The 21,087-nt window shown below is 39.2% G+C and overlaps 1 protein-coding gene across 2 annotated transcripts in view; it reads left to right on the plus strand.

Annotated features, from left to right (window-relative positions):
- Positions 1-21,087, plus strand: part of KCNA4 (potassium voltage-gated channel subfamily A member 4) — an 853,171-nt gene that overhangs the window by 229,283 nt on the left and 602,801 nt on the right. For both annotated transcript variants that reach the window (XR_010841342.1, XM_067038069.1), the window contains one exon: positions 20,843-20,959. The gene's annotated coding sequence lies outside the window, so the exon portion shown is untranslated. The remainder of the gene's footprint in view (positions 1-20,842; positions 20,960-21,087) is intronic.

A 21,087-nucleotide genomic window follows, 5' to 3' on the forward strand; every position in this document is an offset into this window, starting at 1 on the left:
CTTATTATGTGGGGATGAGAGTCAAGATTTAAAACTCATGGCAGAAGTTGAGTAAGGCTAAAATGACTTTGAAAGATCTGGCTTCTTTGAAGTTTAAAAACCAGTGACTAACTTAAAAATATATTATTTTTCCATATATCTAATTTCAGTAAATTAAATGCATAGATGTTGTGATTCTACTGAAATTCTGTAATAATATTTGAAACAAAGACCATTATCATTTATTTTACAGAGAATATGTTGTCTAATGGTCTATAAACTCCCCTAATTTCTCCTCTAGGATTATTATTCTCTGCTTAAACAGAACCTCCATTGCTCTTAGGATATCGGAAAAATTCTAAGGATTCTAGGATTCAGTGCTTGTGGTCATCAAACAGGCCCACTATTATAAAGAACGAATGGCCCTATTGTCTTTGGTTTGTTGCTAAGCAATTCTAGACAGCACAGTTTTCTCTCCCATAGTCTTTGTACTAAAGCTAATCCACGTACTTTCTGGGAACTTTCCCACATCTTTGAACTTATATAGTAAAAGAAGAGGATTCACATATTGATTCATTGCTGTTACAGATTTAATGGTGGGAAATCTGCCATGGCTTTATTTTGGATATCTGATGTCTTATGAGTAAGGCAGCTAGGGACATCAATTGCAAATGAAAGAAGACACCCAAATCCTGCTTTGCTATCAAGGGGTTATAAGAAATAGGAGTCCAAGGATTTTAGTTTTTGACGCTTCTATTTTTTCTACTCTTCTAGTATCTTCACCATTTTGAATCCTAAGCTATACCATTGTCACTTTGGAAACTTTCAGCTCTGAGAGACATTTCTAACAGATGATTGAGGGCTTAAAATCAAGCATATTTCTGAGAAGTCCAAGGCTATTTCTAAAGCAACTGTCAATAAAATTGAACAAATAAAAAATTAAAAGAACAATAAAATTGATTAAAAATTTTAATTTTGGAGTTTAATTTTTAAAATGTTTCACATTGAATGATGTGATGGGTTAGGATTGGTCTGCAAAAGGCACTGGCTAATAAATACCCAGATTCTACCACTTACTGGCAGAAGGGCTTTGGCAATTTACTTAAACTTTCTAAACTTCAGCTTCTGTCTCTTCCTCTTCTTTCTTTCCACCTCCTTTTAAAGAAAAGGGACAAATGACCTAGCAGTCAATGTGATTTTTTTCCTTCAATTTTCCCCTTCCCTCTTATTTTAAGGTAGTAGCCATGCTTTTTAATTTCTTGCCTTTGGAATATTTGTAATGTATTCTGTACAAAGGAGAAGGTGGAACGTGCTCTTTCTATTCTGTTCAACTTTATTTTTTATGATCTTAAAGCCATGAGGGACTATGCTAGTGTCCTGAATGGGAGAGAGTTGGGAGCAGGTATGTGAGTCAGAAGTTAGCTGAGCAGGGAGGGGAACTACTGAGAAATTGGGAGGACAGGAATTTGGTTGCTTTGGGGATGATGGCAAGACCTCAGAGGGAAATGGCTGCCATCTCCTAGGCCTCCTAGCCTTGCTTAAGCGTCACATGCCTCAAGCCTCACAGGAAAGCAACAGAGCAACCTCTCCTGAAGTGACCACGTGGACTGGGATAATTATGGGTGTCTGAGTGGGCACCATTATGAATGGGTGACCGAAGACCAGCTGAGCCCCCCAAAATCTTAGTGCTGTTTGATCCCAGCATTTTGCACAACTCTGGAGTGATGGATGGGGAATACTCCAGCAATAACTGGTTAGATTACCCTTCAACCCAGTAAACTGGGGACCAGGGTCAAGATTATGTTGACTGAAAACAAATTTAAATGTGATTGATTTTCCTTCCTCCTTCCTTCCCTCCTTTCTTCCTCCTTCCTTCCCTCCCTCCTTTCTTTCTTTTCCCTTCCTTCCTCCCTCCCTTCCTTCCTTCCTTCCTTTCTTCCTTCCTTCCATCATGGTATCCTCCTTCAGTCAATCTAAATCATAATTATTGCTGACTTACTGGACTGATTAGCTCAATGGGTTGGATCCTGGTATTAATGGAGCAGTGGTCTCAGTTTTATTCACTCATTGTCCAGAAAACTTTGAACGGAAAAAAAAAGACTACCCAACAACCACAGCCAACCCTGTTATTTTCCGTCAGTCACAGATTCCTCAAATAGGAATTGATTGGTCAAAGGAAATTTTAGAAGATAATTTGATGCATAACCATAACTAAAAGAAGTATGTCTCTGTGAACATGAGTTAGCCTGGACAGCAACAAATGTCCCTATAGAGAGCAGCCCTTGACATGGTACTTGAGGCAAAACATGGATCATAAGTTTCAGACATGACTTCTTTTTAATCTTTTTTTAAATTTTATTTTTATTTTATATTGGAGTATAGTTGATTTACAATGTTGTGTTAGTTTCAGGTATACAGCAATGTGATTCAGTTTGCTGAACATATATCAATTCTTTTCAGATTCTTTTCTCACATAAGTTATTACAGAATACTGAGTAGAGTTCCCTGTGCCATATAGTAGGTCCTTGTTGATTACCTATTTTATATATAGTAGTGTATATATGTTAATCTCAAGCTCTTAATTTATCCCTTGCCCCCAACCTTTCCCCTTTGGTAACCATATGTTTGTTTTAGAAGTCTGTGAGTCTGTTCCTGTTTCGTAAATAAGTTCATTTGTATCATTTTTTTTAGATTCCACATATAAGTGGTATCATATGATATTTGTCTTTCTCCATTTGACTTACTTCACTTAGTATGATAATCTCTAGGTCCATCCATATTGCTGCATTATTTTATTCTTTTGTGTGGCTGCATAATATTCCATTGTGTATATATATACCACATCTTCTTTATCCATTCATCTGTCAATGGACATTTAGGTTGCTTCCACAGACATGACTTCTTAATGTAAGTAGAAACAATGGTGCTTTTCCCCTTAATAGTCATAATGTTAATTAAAATGAAATTAACTGTTGTGGATTGTGGGAGCTAAAATTTTTGTCTGCCCAGAAGGTTTGTGGCTCATCACCACTCCTTTCTGCTGATGGAATCCTCTTTCTCACCAAGAATCCACTTTACATATTTTGGTGCTGAAGGCCGACCAAAGAGTTGATCGTGAGAACCTATAGATCAGCGAAGTATATCTGCTCACTATAGCGACTGGTTTCAGGGTGACCGCAAGACGCAAGACATTGACTGGAACATTCAAGAATGAACTTTTCAGTGGCATTTTTTAGTCTAAGTGTGATGTAAACCTAGAATTGACAGTTGCTGTTTTGCCATCACATGAGGAGAATTTATATAAAAATGAAGACATTTGAGTCTCTGGATCCAGCTTAGCTTAGCCTTTATAATCTCTTGGACTTCTTAGGTTAGTCAGTACAAATATTCTCCTCTGCTTTTTCCCTTAAACTCGGGTTGGGCTTCTGTCACTTGTTTTCAAAAGTTCCTGATTAACAGAGAAATCACATCAAATCAGAGAATAACTGTAATCTACAAGGGACAACACAGGATTCCTTGAAAGCAGTTAAAAATATTTGTAGCAAAAGGGCTGGTCATGGTAACGGCATATTTTTAATTATATAAATGTTAACTCTACCTCTCAGTAGCGTGTCTAACCTTATTTGCTTGTAAAAACTTCCAGTAGGGATCATTCTGCAAGAATAGAATGGCACTTTCTTTGCTCCTCTGCAAGTTTTGTAATTTTTGAAGCAGGATTTATTTCTATGAAGAAGGCTGCTGTGAACCCATAATGTGTTTCATGGAAGATAATAACTATGTATCAATTTACAGTTGTAACCAGAAAAAGTTTTTTCCTGTTAAAGAGCATGCATTAAGTAACAGCACAGTAAGCCTAGATAATGAAGCGTTATATTATCTGCCTGAAAATGTTGCCAGTGCTCTGGATTCTTTCACCTGAGAGAGAGGCATTTAGTTCATTTACTGGTCTTGTTGGATGAGTGATTGCATCAAAGCAGCATATGCCAGTTCATCACCAAAACCCATTTCTTGCTTCTGGGTAATAGAATGAGTGACATTTTGGATTTGAAGGTAGGGTCTTGACAGGACCTTAATCTTGCAAGTGCTAGGAAACTAATAAATTTACTCTGTACTGTTTTTGGATTAAAAAAGGAAGATATTCTATTTTCCTAGTGGAAAATAAAAATTATTTTTTAAACTGTAGTGCATTTTGTTCTTTTGGCATTTGTATTAGTTGGGCTATGGTATCAAGAGACAGAAGCTAGGTCAGGCTAGCTTAAGCAAAAATGGGGAACTCACAGAAAGTTTAGAAATATAAGAATGGACAACCAAACTGCAAGAAAGTCAGGGAATCTGTTGGACCTCAGAAATAGCTGACCCCAAAGAAGAACATTTGAAGTTTTCAAATGCTTTTATAAGAATTTATTAATAATAGTTGTACCTTTTTTCTTGTCATCTATATGATATCTATTAATAGATATATAATTGGTTAGAGTAGGCTAACTTCTGTAAGGAACAGAACCAAAGAATGTAATAGTTCAAATAAAAGTTTGTTTTTATGGGACAGAACAGGAGGGATGCATAAGTTAAGGCAATTCTCTTCCACATAATCACTCAGAGACTCAGACTGACAAATGCTCTACCATCATCAAAATATAGCTTCCTAAGTCCTGGGATTATTTCTATTCCAACTACCCAACTGGGAGGGAATGAGAGAATGCAGCAGTACCTTGTAAGAGGCACCTTGAAGTGGCAGAGGCCACTTTTTTCCACATTCCATTGGCTAAAATTCCATCATATAGCAATACCTAATTGTGAGGATAGCTGGAAAATATAGTCCCAGTTTGGGCAGTTAATTTCTAGCAGTAAATATACACCATGGTTGGGAGAACAAGAATTTTTAGTGGATCATTTTTAGCTGGTCACCTCTGTCATAATGTCCTAACGCAGGGTTATTTTTGACTTTTTGGAATTAACCACACTGGTAATAATGTATTATTCTTTTAAGAATATATATATGAAAATTGACATTTCTATTAATAATTGAGTAGCATTATAGTCTCTTTGTTATAAAGTGTCCACTGAGTATATCCTTGGCTAGGGTTCATAACTCTGAAATGTAGTTATTGTTATATTTTCTATTCATTTCTATTTATTTTTACCTTAATTTATGTTTGACAGAATTTAGTTAGTAGACAATTAAAATTTTTCACTGTCTTTCAAATCTTTTATTGCTTGTGTTCAGAGAATCTAATTTGTACTATTGCTTCTTCGGGGAAATATGTTGTCATTTTCTTTGTGGCATTTGAGAAAAAGGTTCATATTTTCTTTTTAAGGTCTGCTGAGTCACCTTTACTGATTCTATTGGTAATTCTATTATTTATCCCTTTATATATCTGCTTAATTTTTATCCACTGAATTGTCTTCTAGACTGAGAGAATGTGATAAAAACAAAGTACACTAATGGTGTATTTTGTTAATTTTCAGAATTTTTAAAATTTGCTCTTTTCCTACCATACAAATGATGCTATAGTTTACTGGAATCTATAGCTCATGGATTGGCTCCATTATCATTATAAATTCTGTGTCTTATTTGAGTTTGGTCCAAATTGTTTTATAATAGATGATACTATTCAGTTTCAGTTTGTGTCATGAGCTATCAATGTTATCGTATCTTTGCTATTTTTACTCTTTTTAGGCTTATTTTACTTGTGTCTGGCAAAGGGAGTTTCTCTTAAATTTAAACCTGTAAGACATCTTTCACAGAAGTTCCTATATTACAATTTTAAATGAAAAAAAGGAGAACATAAAATTACAAGTTCACTATGACACATAAGAAAATGTGTACATATGGACAAAACATGGATGAGTATATGGAAAATTAAAGTGGCCACATCAAGGCATGAAACGTAGAAAGGTTTAGCGTATTTCCCTGGATACATTTAGAATGTTATCTTGATAATAATAATTTTAAAAATCCCTGGAGTTAAGGAATTAAAGATCTCACAAAATATGTCAGGTTCATCGGTGCCATATATGGGTGATAATAAATACATAATGAATCAATTAATTGACTGAAGCAATGCCCATTAATGGTAATAAGCTTACATTTGATGTCAGTTTCCCCTCTTGTCACTTTCCCAATGTACCTGCCTCCAGAAGGGTTTGCTTTGCCTAACCTAACTCTCATTCCTCCAAGTTACCATTTCTCACTCCTCCACTGCCTTCTTACTGGAGTATCTTGCAAGAGCCCAACTTGGAGAATCGTGATATCAGATGTCCTACTGAGGCCAAGAGGCACGTGGAGAAGGAGAAATGTGGTATTCATGCACTTGTGTAGTCTTCTTTTGTGTATGGATTGAATCTAGTGCCTTACTTCTAAGAAATAAATATGGCAAGTGATGGGATGTCACTCCCTATGAGTTCCATCTTGCTAGTACTCTCACTTGTCCTCTCTCTGGATTGCTCTGATGAAGCCAGATGCATGTGCTACCTATGGAGAGGTTCTTGTGGCAAGCAGTCCAGGAAGGCCTGCAGCCAAGAGGTCTTAAAGAACTGAGGCCTTCAGTCCAAACCTGTGTGAGAAAATGAATCCTGTCAACAACTGCTGGAGTGATCTTGGAAATGGATGCATTCCCAATTGAGCCTTCAGTTGACTGCAGCCTTGTCAAAGCGTCCAACTAAGCTGCACTACATTCTAGGCCCAGGAAAACCATGAGATAATAAATGTGTTATTATAAGCCACTAAAGAAATACTTGAGATGTTCCCCTGTAGAAGGGTACCACTGCTAGTGATCTACTACTACTCACAGTTGAAGGATTAGAGGGCATTTCCTCTTTGGATTTTAGGCTTTGAACTGTGGTCTAGATATATGTACACTTTCGTTTGAATCATCCTACATCTGGAGAAGAAAAAAATGCTATTACACAATATAGACACAGAGAATAAATCCAGTACAGGCTAAGGTTATTCATTTGTAACTACATGAAAACCTCAGTTAGTTGCTTGCTCCTGAGCCTAAAATCCCTTCAACAAATCTCTGACCCTTTCTGAGCTTAGTTTCCACAAGCAGCTTATTCATTTATTGATTGATTGTGTATTACATGGAAGAACTTAGAAGTGGCCTATGGAGTGGATGATTTACCTGAGAAAGGAAGTAAAGAGAGGAGCTGAAGCCAGAGCCTAGGGGATCACCCAAATTTAGGGACAGGATGAAAAGTGGAGACAGCAGAGAAAGATAGATCAAAAAGGGTAAAATGCTCACTATTTTGTCAGGAGTAAGAATCCTTTTAATCCTTCTGTTTTTTGGTTTTTTTTGGTTTTTTTTTGTTTTTTCCTGAGAATTTTGTTTTAAACCTCAGAGCCTTATTTCCATCTATAACCTTTTTTTCTGTACTCACACATCCTGGCCTCCAGATTTCCAGTATTCATTTCTCTCCCATGATAGTTCTGAGTCTGTCAGTCAAATCACTTGGAATCCAAGAACCGAGGCGTGCAAATAAGCACAAGTGGATTCTCTGAGTATCAGTTTTCTCATATGACAAAAGCAGACAATTATGCTCTCTCCGTATAGTAATTGTGAGAAATAAGTGTGATAATATGAGGCAGTGTCTAGCACAGAACTTGGCATACAGTAAATGTTCTTTGACTCTGAAGCTGAATCGCCAAATAGGCTACCCCGTGATAGCATGATTCCTCTGTAACTTTTGCCTATAGCTGAAAGATTGACAATTATACCACATTTATTGGGGAAGAGCTATTTATCACAATGAAAAATTATGTTATTTGTATTCCAAGAGAATTAGCTTTCCTCCAAATTTCATTTTATTATTTCTTTTCTTTTCTTTTCTTGACTTTAGTGTATTCTGAGAAACATTTTTTTTCCTTTCTTTTGCCTCGTTTCATGATAGGCTGTCATGAGCTTATAAACAGAGACTATGAAAATATCAGGAAAATATGGAATTGTAATGGTTTAATGTGAACCTTTATATTTTTTTTCTCTGTGGGAATGCCATATTGTAGGGAGCACGTAGGTGGCTTGCACAGAAATCATTAGGTAATTCATTCTCTGCCTCTGCCAGCATCTGCTTTTTTGTTACATTTTATTCATAAGCTTTTCTTAAACACATGTTTATAATTAAAAGGTTTGGGGGCCCATTATATGCTTTTTGTTGCCTGTTGTGTTCACATGAAACTTTCTCTAGGAATCAACCTGAAAATAATGCTTCTTTATTTTTATCTTCATGATACCCAACCTGTCTTTTTGGAGGGGAAAAAGAAGAAAGTCTTTTTCCCGTTAAATTTCCATCCCTTCCCCTATAGTTTCAACAGGATCAAGCAGATTCCACATGTTGGCAGCCACATAGAGCAGAGACCAAACCAGATGCATATGTGAAGCTGTGATAAAAGAGAGCTTTATAGAAAGGAAATAAAGGCCAAGCAGGCATGCCTGGCTGTCAGCTGAAGAAAGTGCTACTGTCATTATTAAAGGCTCAGAGAACGTAGTATCAAGTATTTCCTGTGGACCAAAGCTGGGTGACTCATTCGTTTGGTCTTTCTGTAAATGAGAGAGCCAAGTGCCTGTTTAGAAAATCTGTTGATGACAAGGTGTAATGTGAAACACTTTAATAATTGTTGTGATTTGTCAGATCCTTAGTTTGTGCAAGAACTATGCTAAGCAAGCTGGCATCCATTTGTCTAATCCTAGTGGTAGGTCTGTGAAGGAGGGATAGCATTAGCTTCATCTTACAGGTGAGAAAGCTGAGCCCAGAAAGGTAAGGTAAACTACCCAAAGTTTATACCTGGTAAATACCAGAGCCAGAATGTGAACCTAGGCTCTTTGGCACCAAAGACTCTCCCCAATCATTGTGCTAAAAATTTATGCTACTTTTTAAAGTATCCAATTAATTTACCTAAAAACAATTGTATCTAACTAGGGTACAATGTTGAAGGAAGCCAGTGCAACCCTTAGAACGAGGTTATATTATCTGTGAGTTTATTAAATCACGTGTTTAAAAAATTATTTCAGGTATTTATTTCATTATATTTTTAAGGTAATAATCTAGTTCTATGTTCCTCAGCTAATGGGCCTGGTAAGTCTAAGAATATATATTGATTACTTATCCATCAAGTACAGTAAGAAGTACTATCTAGAGCCTTTTCTTCCTTCCTTTCACTCCCCCCTTCTTCCTTCCTTCCTTTGTGTTTTTATTTTTTTTAAAGGTTGGGAGCATTTTATTTTTATTATTTGTTTATTTATTTATGGCTGCGCTGGGTGTTTGTTGCTGCACGCGGGCTTTTCTGTAGTTGCGGCGAGCGGGGGCTACTCTTTTTTGCAGTGCACAGGCTTCTCATTGCGGTGGCTTCTCTTGTTGCGGAGCATGGGCTCTAGGTCCACGGGCTTCAGTAGCTGTGGCACGTGGGCTCAGTAGTTGTGGCTCGCAGGATCTAGAGTGCAGGCTCAGTAGTTGTGGCGCACGGGCTTAGTTGCTCCATGGCATGTGGGATCTTCCTGGACCAGGGTTTGGACCCGTGTCTCCTGCATTGGCAGGTGGATTCTTAACCACTGCACCACCAGGGAAGTCCCTTTTTTTTTTTAACAAACATTTATTGAATGCTTACTAAACTCTGGGGTGGGGCAATGAAAAGCTTCCTACATTTACAAAGCTTTCATTCTAGAAAATTAAACAAATAATAAATAAATGCAAGTATTTCTGATAATGATCAATGGCATGGAGAACATAAAATAGGAGGCTGTGATGGTAACTGGGTAGTAGGGTTCCTTTAGGTTAGGTGGGCAGAAAAGTCCTGAGACGTTCGGCTGGTGACCTGAATGGTAAGAAGCCAACTACCCAAAGAACTGAAGTCAGCCCTCCCGGGCAGAAAAAACAGCAAGGACAGAGGTTGGAAAAACCTTGGTGTAGTTAAAGAACCAAAAGGCCAATGTGACTGGTCCATGATGAGAGCGACAGGAGCTGAGGCCAGGGATGGAGGTATAGCCTGGTCACTTAGGACCTTGTGGGTCCTTGTAAGGAGGTGGGACATTGTTCTCAATAGGTAAGTCATTTAAGTGGGGGTAGTGTCATGATCTGATTTAAGTTTTAAAAGCTAACTCTGCTGTGAAGAGAAAGAACTTAGAGGGTGAAGAGTAGGAGCAGGGGGACATATTAGGAGGCTTTTAGGGTGATGTAGAATTAGTGTGATGGCGGCCAGGTACAAGACCACTCAACCTAGGATGCTGGTTCTAAGAGGGAAAGGGGTAAAGGATGGTAGGTAAGCAACTATCAAGATCTACTTTAGATAAGATAATAGAGGGTGAGATAATGAGAAGAATCAGATTTAAGAAGTGAGGAAGTACAGAAGCTGGTTCATCCTATATAATTTATGGAGATTGTGGTTTATTATGACAAAAAGGAGATTTCCTTGTGGTTATATCAATCTACCTGGATCCCTATCTTGTTTTCCTTCAAGTTCCTCACAGATTCACAGCTGAGGCCAGTGACATTGTCTTCCCTTAGCCCTCTTGTAGGTTCAACAGCACCCCAGGGTCTAGGGCAATTTAGAAGTTAGGAGGACTTAGTGAGATCTAGATCTGAGACTCAATGCTAAAGCACACTTTGAATAAGTGAGGCTCATACTTCCTTTAGAGACTGGAATAGATTGATGTTTAAAAAGGAACCATATCATCCAGGCAGTGGAATATTATTCAGCACTAAAAAGAAATAAGCTATCAAGCCATGAAAAGATTTGGAGGAAACTTAAATGCATATTACTAAGTGAAAGAAGCTAATCAGAAAAGGCTACATACTTTTTGGTTCCAACTATATGACATTCTGGAAAATGTAAAACTATGGAGATGATAAAAAGATCAGTGATTGCTAGGGGTGGAAGGAGGGAGAGAGATGAATAGGCAGAGAACAGAAGATTTTTAGGGTAGCAAAAATCCTCTGTATGATGTTATAATGATGGATATATGTCACTATATATTTGTCTAAACCCGTAAAATGTACAACACTGAGAGTGAACCCTAAGGTAAACTTAGGACTTTGGCTGATTATGCTCTGTCAATGTAGGCTCATCCGTGGTAAAAAAAATGTACTATTCTGGTGAGTGATGTTGACAATGAGGGAGTCTATGCATGTGTGGGGGCCGGGGGTATGGGAAATCTCTGTGCCTCCCTCTGAATTTTGTTGTGAACCTAAAACTACTCTTAAAAAAAGCCTTAAAAAATGAACTCTGACAACTTCACATATTTTAATGATAAAAGTACTTAGTACTTTTAGTATTTTAGGTTTGATACTAATGAAAATACTAAAATGTACTCATTCTATAGTATTAAAGAATGGATATTAGGAAGGATCTTATATTGTCTGAGGTAAAGAGTCATATATAAATTACTTGTGGCAGATAATTTCAAGAACATTTTTAACCATGTGCCTACAACATGCATGGTATAACATTTAAGATTTAGGCAGGCACAAAAGTGAAGTGAGTTTTTTCCCTTTTAATCAGTGTTAACCTCACTAGCACAGTGTCTTAAAGTTGACTATATTCATTATTTTTGCAAATAAGTTCCACTTGACAGGCCAATCAAACCTTTTTCTACACCTTCTACATATTCTGCTTATACTGAAGCTAATATTGCTTCCAGATTTCAGTATTATTGTGCCTACAGGAGTATGGCTGACTTTATTTCATAATCCCTTCCAAATTCAGTTAATTAAATGGAAAATGTTAGTAAAATCAAACATTTGTTACTACAGTAAAAAGTTTATTGGAACTGAATTTTTCTTTTTTGGACTGGTGGTTTGGCATTGTAAATCTGCCTGCCAAATTCACCCACAAACATGTTTCTGTGGAAACAGAGCCACAAATAGAAGCAGTGGTTATTGATTTTTTTTGAGGGGCTACCACCTGGTTGCTGCAAAACCCTGGAGAGCATATGCCAACTTCCATGTGTATTTTATCTCCTTCCTCTCTCCCCAACTCCCATACCCTCACAGATTTAAAATAATCCAGGCCTATCAATTATTTATCACAAGAGTAGTAGATTGGCTGATAAAACAAAGAGAATCTGACCTCTGCTTGTTATTAGAGTCTCGGACGTGTTGCCTTTCCTACAGCCAGGCTCTTTCTGTTTTTGGGGAACCTTACCAAGGCCCAGGCTGATCCTCCACCCTTGGTCAGGCCCTAGAGCTGCATCTAAGATGCTCCTCGTTATGCTCCCCAGAGCTCCCCAGCCTCTCCAAACTTTGTTTAGTTCCTTAGCTTTTTTTTTTTTTTGCAGTACATGGGCCTCTCACTGCCGTGGCCTCTCCCGTTGAGGAGCACAGCCTCCGGACGCGCAGGCTCAGCGGCCATGGCTCACGGGGCCCAGCTGCTCCGCTGCACGTGGGATCCTCCCGGACCGGGGCACGAACCCGTGTCCCCTGCATCGGCAGGCGGACTCCCAACCACTGCGCCACCAGGGAAGCCCTAGCAGAACTTTATTAAGAAATAAATTCAAAATGTCCCTCTACTGTTAAAATTACCAAACTGATCTGGCAAATAAACAAGTGAATCCTTGTGTTCTAGAAATGTTTACTTTGTCAGGTGGGTTTCAGAAATTTAAAAATGAACCATTTTCTAATGCCATTCATTCAGTTCTAAATAGTAATGATAATAGTTAACCATTGTTTATGAGCGCTCACCAGGTGAGAACTTGGTCTTAGAATTTTTCATTTTTTTTTTTAAACATCTTTATTGGAGTATAACTGTTTTACAACAGTGTGCTAGTTTTTCCTTTACAACAAAGTGAATCAGTTATACATATACATATGTTCCCATGTCTCTTCCCTCTTGCGTCACCCTCCCTCTCACCCTCCCTATCTCACCCCTCTAGGTGGTCACAAAGCACAGAGGTGATCTCCCTGTGCTATGCGGCAGCTTCCCACTAGCTATCTAATTTACATTTGATAGTGTATATATGTCCCTGCCACTCTCTCACTTCGTCACAGCTTACCCTTCCCCCTTCCCATATCCTCAAGTCCATGCTCTAGTAATTCTGTGTTTTATTCCCGTCCTACCACTAATCTCTTCATGACATTTGTTTTTTTTCCTTGGAGTCCATATATATGTGTTAGCATACGGTATTTGTTTTTCTCCTTCTGACTTACTTCACTCTGTATGACAGACTCCAGGTCTATCCACCTCATTACAAATAACTCAGTTTCATTTCTTTTTATGGCTGAGTAATATTCCATTATATATATGTGCCACATCTTCTTTATCCATTCATCTGTTGATGGACACTTAGGTTGCTTCCATGTCCTGGCTATAGTAAATAGAGCTGCAATGAACATTTTGGTACATGACTCTTTTTGAATTATGGTTTTCTCAGGGTATATGCCCAGTAGTGGGATTGCAGGGTCGTATGGTAGTTCTATTTGTAGTTTTTTAAGGAACTTCCATACTGTTCTCCATAGTGGCTGTATCAATTTACATTCCCACCAACAGTGCAAGAGTGTTCCCTTTTCTCCACACCCTCTCCAGCATTTATTGTTTCTAGAGTTTTTGATGATGGCCAATCTGACCGGTGTGAGATGATATCTCATTGTAGTTTTAATTTGCATTTCTCTAATGATTAATGATGTTGAGCATTCTTTCATGTGTTTGTTGGCAATCTGTATATCTTCTTTGGAGAAATGTCTATTTAGGTCGTCTGCCCATTTTTGGATTGGGTTGTTTGTTTTTTTGTTATTGAGCTGCATAAGTTGTTTATAAATTTTGAAGATTAATCCTTTGTCAGTTGCTTCATTTGCAAATATTTTCTCCCATTCTGAGGGTTGTCTTTTGGTCTTGTTTATGGTATCCTTTGCTGTGCAAAAGCTTTTAAGTTTCATTAGGTCCCATTTGTTTATTTTTGTTTTTATTTCCATTTCTCTAGGAGATGGGTCAAAAAGGATCTTGCTGTGATTTATGTCATAGAGTGTTCTGCCTATGTTTTCCTCTAAGAGTTTGATAGTGTCTGGCCTTACATTTAGGTCTTTAACCCATTTTGAATTTATTTTTGTGTGTGGTGTTAGGGAGTGTTCTAATTTCATACTTCTACATGTAGCTGTCCAGTTTTCCCAGCACCACTTATTGAAGAGGCTGTCTTTTCTCCACTGTATATCCTTCCCTCCTTTATCAAGATAAGGGGACCATATGTGTGTGGGTTTATCTCTGGGCTTTTTATCCTGTTCCATTGATCTATATTTCTGTTTTTGTGCCAGTACCATACTGTCTTGATTACTGTAGCCTTGTAGTATAGTCTGAAGTCAGGGAGCCTGATTCCTCCAGCTCCATTTTTTCGTTCTCAAGATTGCTTTGGCTATTCGGGGTCTTTTGTGTTTCCATACAAATTGTGAATTTTTTTGTTCTAGTTCTGTAAAAAATGCCAGTGGTAATTTGATAGGGATTGCATTGAATCTGTAGATTGCTTTGGGTAATACAGTCATTTTCACAATGTTGATTCTTCCAATCCAAGAACATGGTATATTTCTCCACCTATTTGTATCATCTTTAATTTCTTTCATCAGTGTCTTATAGTTTTCTGCATACAAGTCTTTTGTCTCCTTAGGTAGGTTTATTCCTAGATATTTTATTCTTTTTGTTGCAATGGTAAATGGGAGTGTTTTCTTAATTTCACTCTCAGATTTTTCATCATTAGTGTATAAGAATGCCAGAGATTTCTGTGCATTAATTTTGTATCCTGCAACTTTACCAAATTCATTGATTAGCTCTAGTAGTTTTCTGGTAGCATCCTTAGGATTCTCTATGTATAGTATCATGTCATCTGCAAACAGTGACAGCTTTACTTCTTCTTTTCCTATTTGGATTCCTTTTATTTCTTTTTCTTCTGATTGCTGTTGCTAGAACTTCCAAAACTATGTTGAATGAGAGTGGTGAGAGTGGGCAACCTTGTCTTGTTCCTGATCTTAGTGGAAATGGTTTCAGTTTTTCACCATTGAGAACGATGCTAGCTGTGGGTTTGTCATATATGGCCTTTATTATGTTGAGGAAAATTCCCTGTATGCCTACTTTCTGTAGGGTTTTTATCATAAATGAGTGTTGAATTTTGTCAAAAGCTTTCTCTGCATCTATTGAGATGATCATATGTTTTTTCTCCTTCAGTTTGTTGATATGGTGTATCATGTTGATTGATTTGCATATATTGAAGAATCCTTGCATTCCTGGAATAAACCCCAATTGATCATGGTGTATGATCCTTTTAATGTGCTGTTGGATTCTGTTTGCTAATATTTTGTTGAGGATTTTTTGCATCTATGTTCGTCAGTGATATTGGCCTGTAGTTTTCTTTCTTTGTGACGTCTTTGTCTGGTTTTGGTATCAGGGTGATGGTGGCCTCATAGAATGAGTTTGGGAGTGTTCCTCCCTCTGCTATCTTTTGGAAGAGTTTGAGAAGGATAGGTGTTAGCTCTTCTCTAAATGTTTGATAGAATTCGCCTGTGAAGCCATCAGGTCCTGGGCTTTTGTTTTTTGGAAGATTTTTAATCACAGTTTCAATTTCAGTGCTTGTGATTGGTCTGTTCATATTTTCTATTTCTTCCTGGTTCAGTCTCGGCAGGTTGTGCATTTCTAAGAACTTGTCCATTTCTTCCAGGTTGTCCATTTTATTGGTATACAGTTGCTTGTAGTAATCTCTAATAATCTTTTGTATTTCTGCAGTGTCAGTTGTTACTTCTACTTTTTCATTTCTAATTCTATTGATTTGAGTCTTCTCCCTTTTATTCTTGAGTCTGGCTAATGGTTTATTAATTTTATTTATCTTCTCAAAGAACCAGCTTTTAGTTTTATTGATCTTTGCTATTGTTTCCTTCACTTCTTTTTCATTTATTTCTTATCTGATCTTTATGATTACTTTCCTTCTGCTAAATTTGGGGTTTTTTTAGTTCTTCTTTCTCTAATTGCTTTAAGTGCAAAGTTAGGTTGTTTATTCTAGATGTTTCCTGTTTCCTAAGGTATGATTGTATTGCTATAAACTTGCATCTTAGAACTGCTTTTGCTGTATCCCATAGGTTTTGGGTCGTCGTGTCTCCATTGTCATTTTTTTCTAAGTATTTTTTGATTTCCTCTTTGATTTCTTCAGTGATCACTTCGTTATTAAGTAGTGTATTCTTTAGCCTCCATGTGTTTGTATTTTTTACAGATCTTTTCCTGTAATTGATATCTAGTCTCATAGCGTTGTGGTCGGAAAAGATACTTGATATGATTTCAGTTTTCTTAAATTTGGCAAGGCTAGACTTGTGACCCAATATATGATCGATCCTGGAGAATGTTCTATGAGTACTTGAGAAAAATGTGTATTCTGTTGTTTTTGGATGGAATGTCCTATAAATATCAAATAAGTCCATCTCCTGTAATGTATCATTTAAAGCTTGTGTTTCCTTATTTATTTTCATTTTGGATGATCTGTCCATTGGTGAAAGTGGGGTGTTAAAGTCCCCTACTATAATTGTGTTATTGTCAATTTCCCCTTTTAAGGCTGTTAGTATTTGCCTTATGTATTGAGGTGCTCCTATGTTGGGTGCATAAATATTTACAATTGTTATATCTTCTTCATGGATCGATCCCTTGATCATTATGTAGTGTCCTTCTTTGTCTCTTGTAATAGTTTTTATTTTAAAGTCTATTTTGTCTGATATGAGAATTGCTACTCCAGCTTTCTTCTGATTTCCATTTGCATGGAATATTTTTTTCCATCCCCTCAATTTCAGTCTGTATGTGTCCCTAGGTCTGAAGTGGGTCTCTTGTAGACAGCATATATATGGGTCTTGTTTTTGTATCCATTCAGCCAGTCTGTGTCTTTTGGTGGGAGCATTTAATCCATTTACATTTAAGGTAATTATCGATATGTATGTTCCTATTACCATTTACTTAATTGTTTCAGGTTGTTCTTGTAGGTCTTTTCCTTCTCTTATGTTTCTTGCCTAGATAAGTTCCTTTAGCATTTGTTGTAGAGCTGGTTTGGTGGTGCTGAACTCTCTCAGCTTTTGCTTGTCTGTAAAGGTTTTAATTTCTCCATCAAATCTGAATGAGATCCTTGCTGAGTAGAGTAATCTTGGTTGTAGGTTTTTTTCCTTCATCACTTTAAATATGTCCTGCCACTCCCTTCTGGCTTGTAGAGTTTCTGCTGAAAGATCAGATGTTAACCTTATGGGGATTCCCTTGTGTGTTATTTGTTGTTTTTCCCTTGCTGCTTTTAATAAGTTTTCTTTGTACTTAATTTTTGACAGTTTGATTATTATGTGTCTTGGCGTGTTTCTCCTTGGGTTTATCCTGTATGGGACTCTCTGTGCTTCCTGGACTTTATTGACTATTTCCTTTCCTATATTAGGGAAGTTTTCAACTCTAATCTCTTCAAATATTTTCTCAGTCCCTTTCTTTTTCTCTTCTTCTTCTGGGACCCCTATAATTCGAATGTTGGTGCATTTAATGTTGTCCCAGAGGTCTCTGAGACTGTCCTCAGTTCTTTTCATTTTTTTTTCTTTCTTCTGCTCTGCAGTAGTTATTTCCACTATTTTATCTTCCAGGTCACTTATCCGTCCTTCTGCCTCAGTTATTCTGCTATTGATCCCATCTAGAGTATTTTTCATTTCATTTATTGTATTGCTCATCGCTGCTTGCTTCCTCTCTATTTCTTCTAGGTCCTTGTTAAGTGTTTCTTGCAATTTGTCTATTCTATTTCCAAGATTTTGAATCATCTTTACTATCATTACTCTGAATTCTTTTTCAGGTAGACTGCCTATTTCCTCTTCATTTGTTAGGTCTGGTGTGTTTTTATCTTCCTCCTTCATCTGCTGTGTGTTTTTCTGTCGTCTCATTTCGCTTATCTTACTGTGTTTGGGGTCTCCTTTTTGCAGCCTGCAGGTTCATGGTTCCCGTTGTTTTTGGTGGCAGTCCTCAGTGGCTAAGGTTGGTTCAGTGGGTTGAGTAGGTTCCCTGGTTGGGGGGACTAGTGCCTCTGTTCTGGTGGATGAGCCTGGATCTTGTCTTTCTGGTGGGCAGGTCCACGTCTGGTGGTGTGTTTGGGGATGTTGGTAGCCTTATTATGATTTTAGGCAGCCTCTCTGCTAATGGATGGGGCTGTAGACCTGTCTTGCTCTTTGTTGGGGATAGGGTGTCTAGCACTGTTCGTTGCTGGTCCTTGAGTGAAGCTGGGTCTTGGTGTTGAGATGAAGATCTGTGGGAGATTTTCACCGTTTGATATTGCGTGGAGCTGGGAGGTCTCTTGTGGACTAGTGTCTTGAGGTTGGTTCTCCCACCTCAGAGACACAGCCCTGGTGCCTGGCTGGGGCTCCAAGAGCCTTTAATCCACACGGCTCAAAATAAAAGGGAGAAAAAATAGAAAGGAAAGAAAAGGAAGGAAGGAAGGAAGGAGGGAGGGAGGGAAGGAAGAAAGGAAGGAAGAAATGAAGGAAGGAAGAAAGCAAGAAAGGAAGGAAGGAAGGTGGAGAGGAAGAAAGGGAGGAAGGAAGAGAGGAAGGGAGGAAGGGAGGAAAGAAGGGAGGAAGGAAGGAAGGAAGGAGGGAAGAAAGGAAGGAAGAAAGAAAGGGAGACGACAAAATAAAGTAGGATAAAGTATAGTTATTAAAATAAAAAAATAATTATTAAGAAGAAAAATTTCTATTAAAAAAAAAAAACAAAAAACAGAGAAACAGGTCAGTCTAACCCTAGGACAAATGGTGAAAGCAAAGCTATCCAGACAAAATCTCACACAGCAGCACACACATACACACTCACAAAAAGAAAAAAAGGGGAAAATAATAATATATCTTGCTCCCAAAGTCCACCTCCTCAACTTGGGATGATTCGTTGTCTATTCAGGTTTTCCACAGATGCAGGGCACTTCAAGTTGATTGTGGAGCTTTAATCCGCTGCTTCTGAGGCTGCTGGGAGAGACCTTCCCCTCTCCTCTTTGTTCGCACAGCTCCTGGGGTTCAGCTTTGGACTTGGCCCCGCCTCTGCGTGTAGGTCGTCCGAGGGCGTCTGCCCTTCGCTCAGACAGGACGAGGTTAAAGGAGCAGTTGATTCGGGGGCTCCGGCTCACTCAGGCTGGGGGGAAGGAGTGGCACGGGGGCGGGGCGAGACCGTGGCGGCAGAGGCCGACGGGACGCTGCACAGGCCCAAGGTGCGCCGCGCGTTCTCCCGGGGAAGCTGTCCCTGAATCCCGGGTCCCCGGCAGTGGAGGGCTGCACGGGCTCCCGGGAGGGCCGGTGTGGAGAGTGGCCTGTGCTCACACACAGGCCTCTTGGTGGCGGCAGCAGCAACCTTAGCGTCCCACACCCGTCTCTACTGTCCGTGCCGACAGCCGCGGCTCGCGCCCGTTTCTGGAGCTCCTTTACGCTGTGCTCTTAATCCCCTCTCCTCACGCCCGAGGAAGCAAAGAGGCAAGAAAAAGTCTCTTGTCTCTTCGGCAGCTCCACGCCCGTTTCTGCGGCTCCTTTAAGCGGCGCGCTTAATCCCCTCTCCTCGTGCCCAGGAAGCAAAGAGGGAAGAAAAGGTCTCTTGCCTCTTCGGCAGCTCCAGACTTCAACCAGACTCCCTCCCGGCCAGCCGTGGCGCACTAACCCCTTCAGGCTGTTTTCACTCTGCCAACTCCAGACCTTTCCCTGCGATCCGACTGAAGCCCGAGCCTCAGCTCCCGGCCCCCGCCCGCTGCAGCGGGGGAGCAGACAAGCCTCTCGGGCTGGTGAGTGCCGGTCGGCACCGATCCTCTGCGGGAATCTCTCCGCTTTGCCCTCCGCACCCTGTGGCTGCGCTGTCCTCCGCGGCTCCGGAGCTTCCCCCTCCGCCACCCGCAGTCTCCGCCCGCGAAGGGGCCTCTAGTGTGTGGGAGTCTTTCCTCCTTCATGGCTCCCTCCCACTGGCGTAGGTCCCGTCCCTATTCTTTTGTCCCTGTTTATTCTTTTTTCTTTTGCCCTACCCAGATATGTGGGGAGTTTCTTGCCTTTTTGGAGGTCTGAGGTCTTCTGCCAGCGTTCGGTGGGTGTTCTATAGGAGAAGTTCCACGTGTAGATGTATTTCTGATGTCTCTGTGAGGAGGAAGGAGATCTCCGCGTCTTACTCTTCCGCCATCTTTAAGCCGTCTCGAATTTTTCATTTTTAACCTATTTGCTCTTCACAACAGTTTTATGAAGAAGCCACTATTTTTATGCCTGATGAACTGATAAGAAAATTAAAAATCAGAGAAATTATGTAATTTCCCCAAAGTCATACAGCTAGTAAAGGATAGTCAGTATTTGACTCTACACAAAATATGTAAAGTGTACTGTTAAATGCACTGCCCTCTCCAACAATAATTGCCAACACTTTGTTCTTCATGAGTAAACATTTTACAAAATTGACAATGTAACAATGCTGAACTTTTTTTTGACATCTTTATTGGAGTGTAATTGCTTTAAAATGGTGTGTTAGTTTCTGCTGTATAACAAAGTGAATCAGCTATACATATACATATATCCCCATATCTCCTCCTTCTTGTGTCTCCCTCCCACCCTCCCGATCCCACCCCTCTAGGTGGCCACAAAAACAGAGCTGACCTCCCTGTGCTATGCACAATGCTGAACTTTATCTGAACCCTTTGCTCCTGGAAAGCAAATAATGGTTAAGAAATCTTCCTAGTCTTAAATGACCACCCTGTGCTGGTGTATTTTGAGTTAAGACCCACTTGCCTCCTTCCCAAGGACTCCCATAAACTCCAGGATAACCTTCTTGCTTCTTGGTCGCTAAAAAAATCCCAGGCTCCCTCCTGATCTTTGAGACATTCCTCATTTATGAATATTCTTCCTATTGTAATAGTTTATATAAAATAATCTCATTTTCTTCATTTGTCTTTCACAGTTTGGTACTGTAACTCTGAATGATGGCCTCACTTTTGGATCCCTGTTTACTTCACCCAGTAAAGGACTTTTGGAGCCCTTTGTCCTCTGCTCCTGGCTAGCGATTGGTGACCCAATGGTAAGTCCAACTCCTGGTCCTGTGCAATAGACTCCTGTCCATCGGTAGCATGGTAAGGATTTGATTTTGATTCTTTTTGAACACATGGCTGATTTCTGCTGCCAGCTTCTTTTGGTTTTGTGGTCTGA

This window comes from Kogia breviceps, chromosome 7 (genome assembly GCF_026419965.1).
Source record: "Kogia breviceps isolate mKogBre1 chromosome 7, mKogBre1 haplotype 1, whole genome shotgun sequence".
Lineage (NCBI taxonomy): Eukaryota > Metazoa > Chordata > Mammalia > Artiodactyla > Physeteridae > Kogia > Kogia breviceps.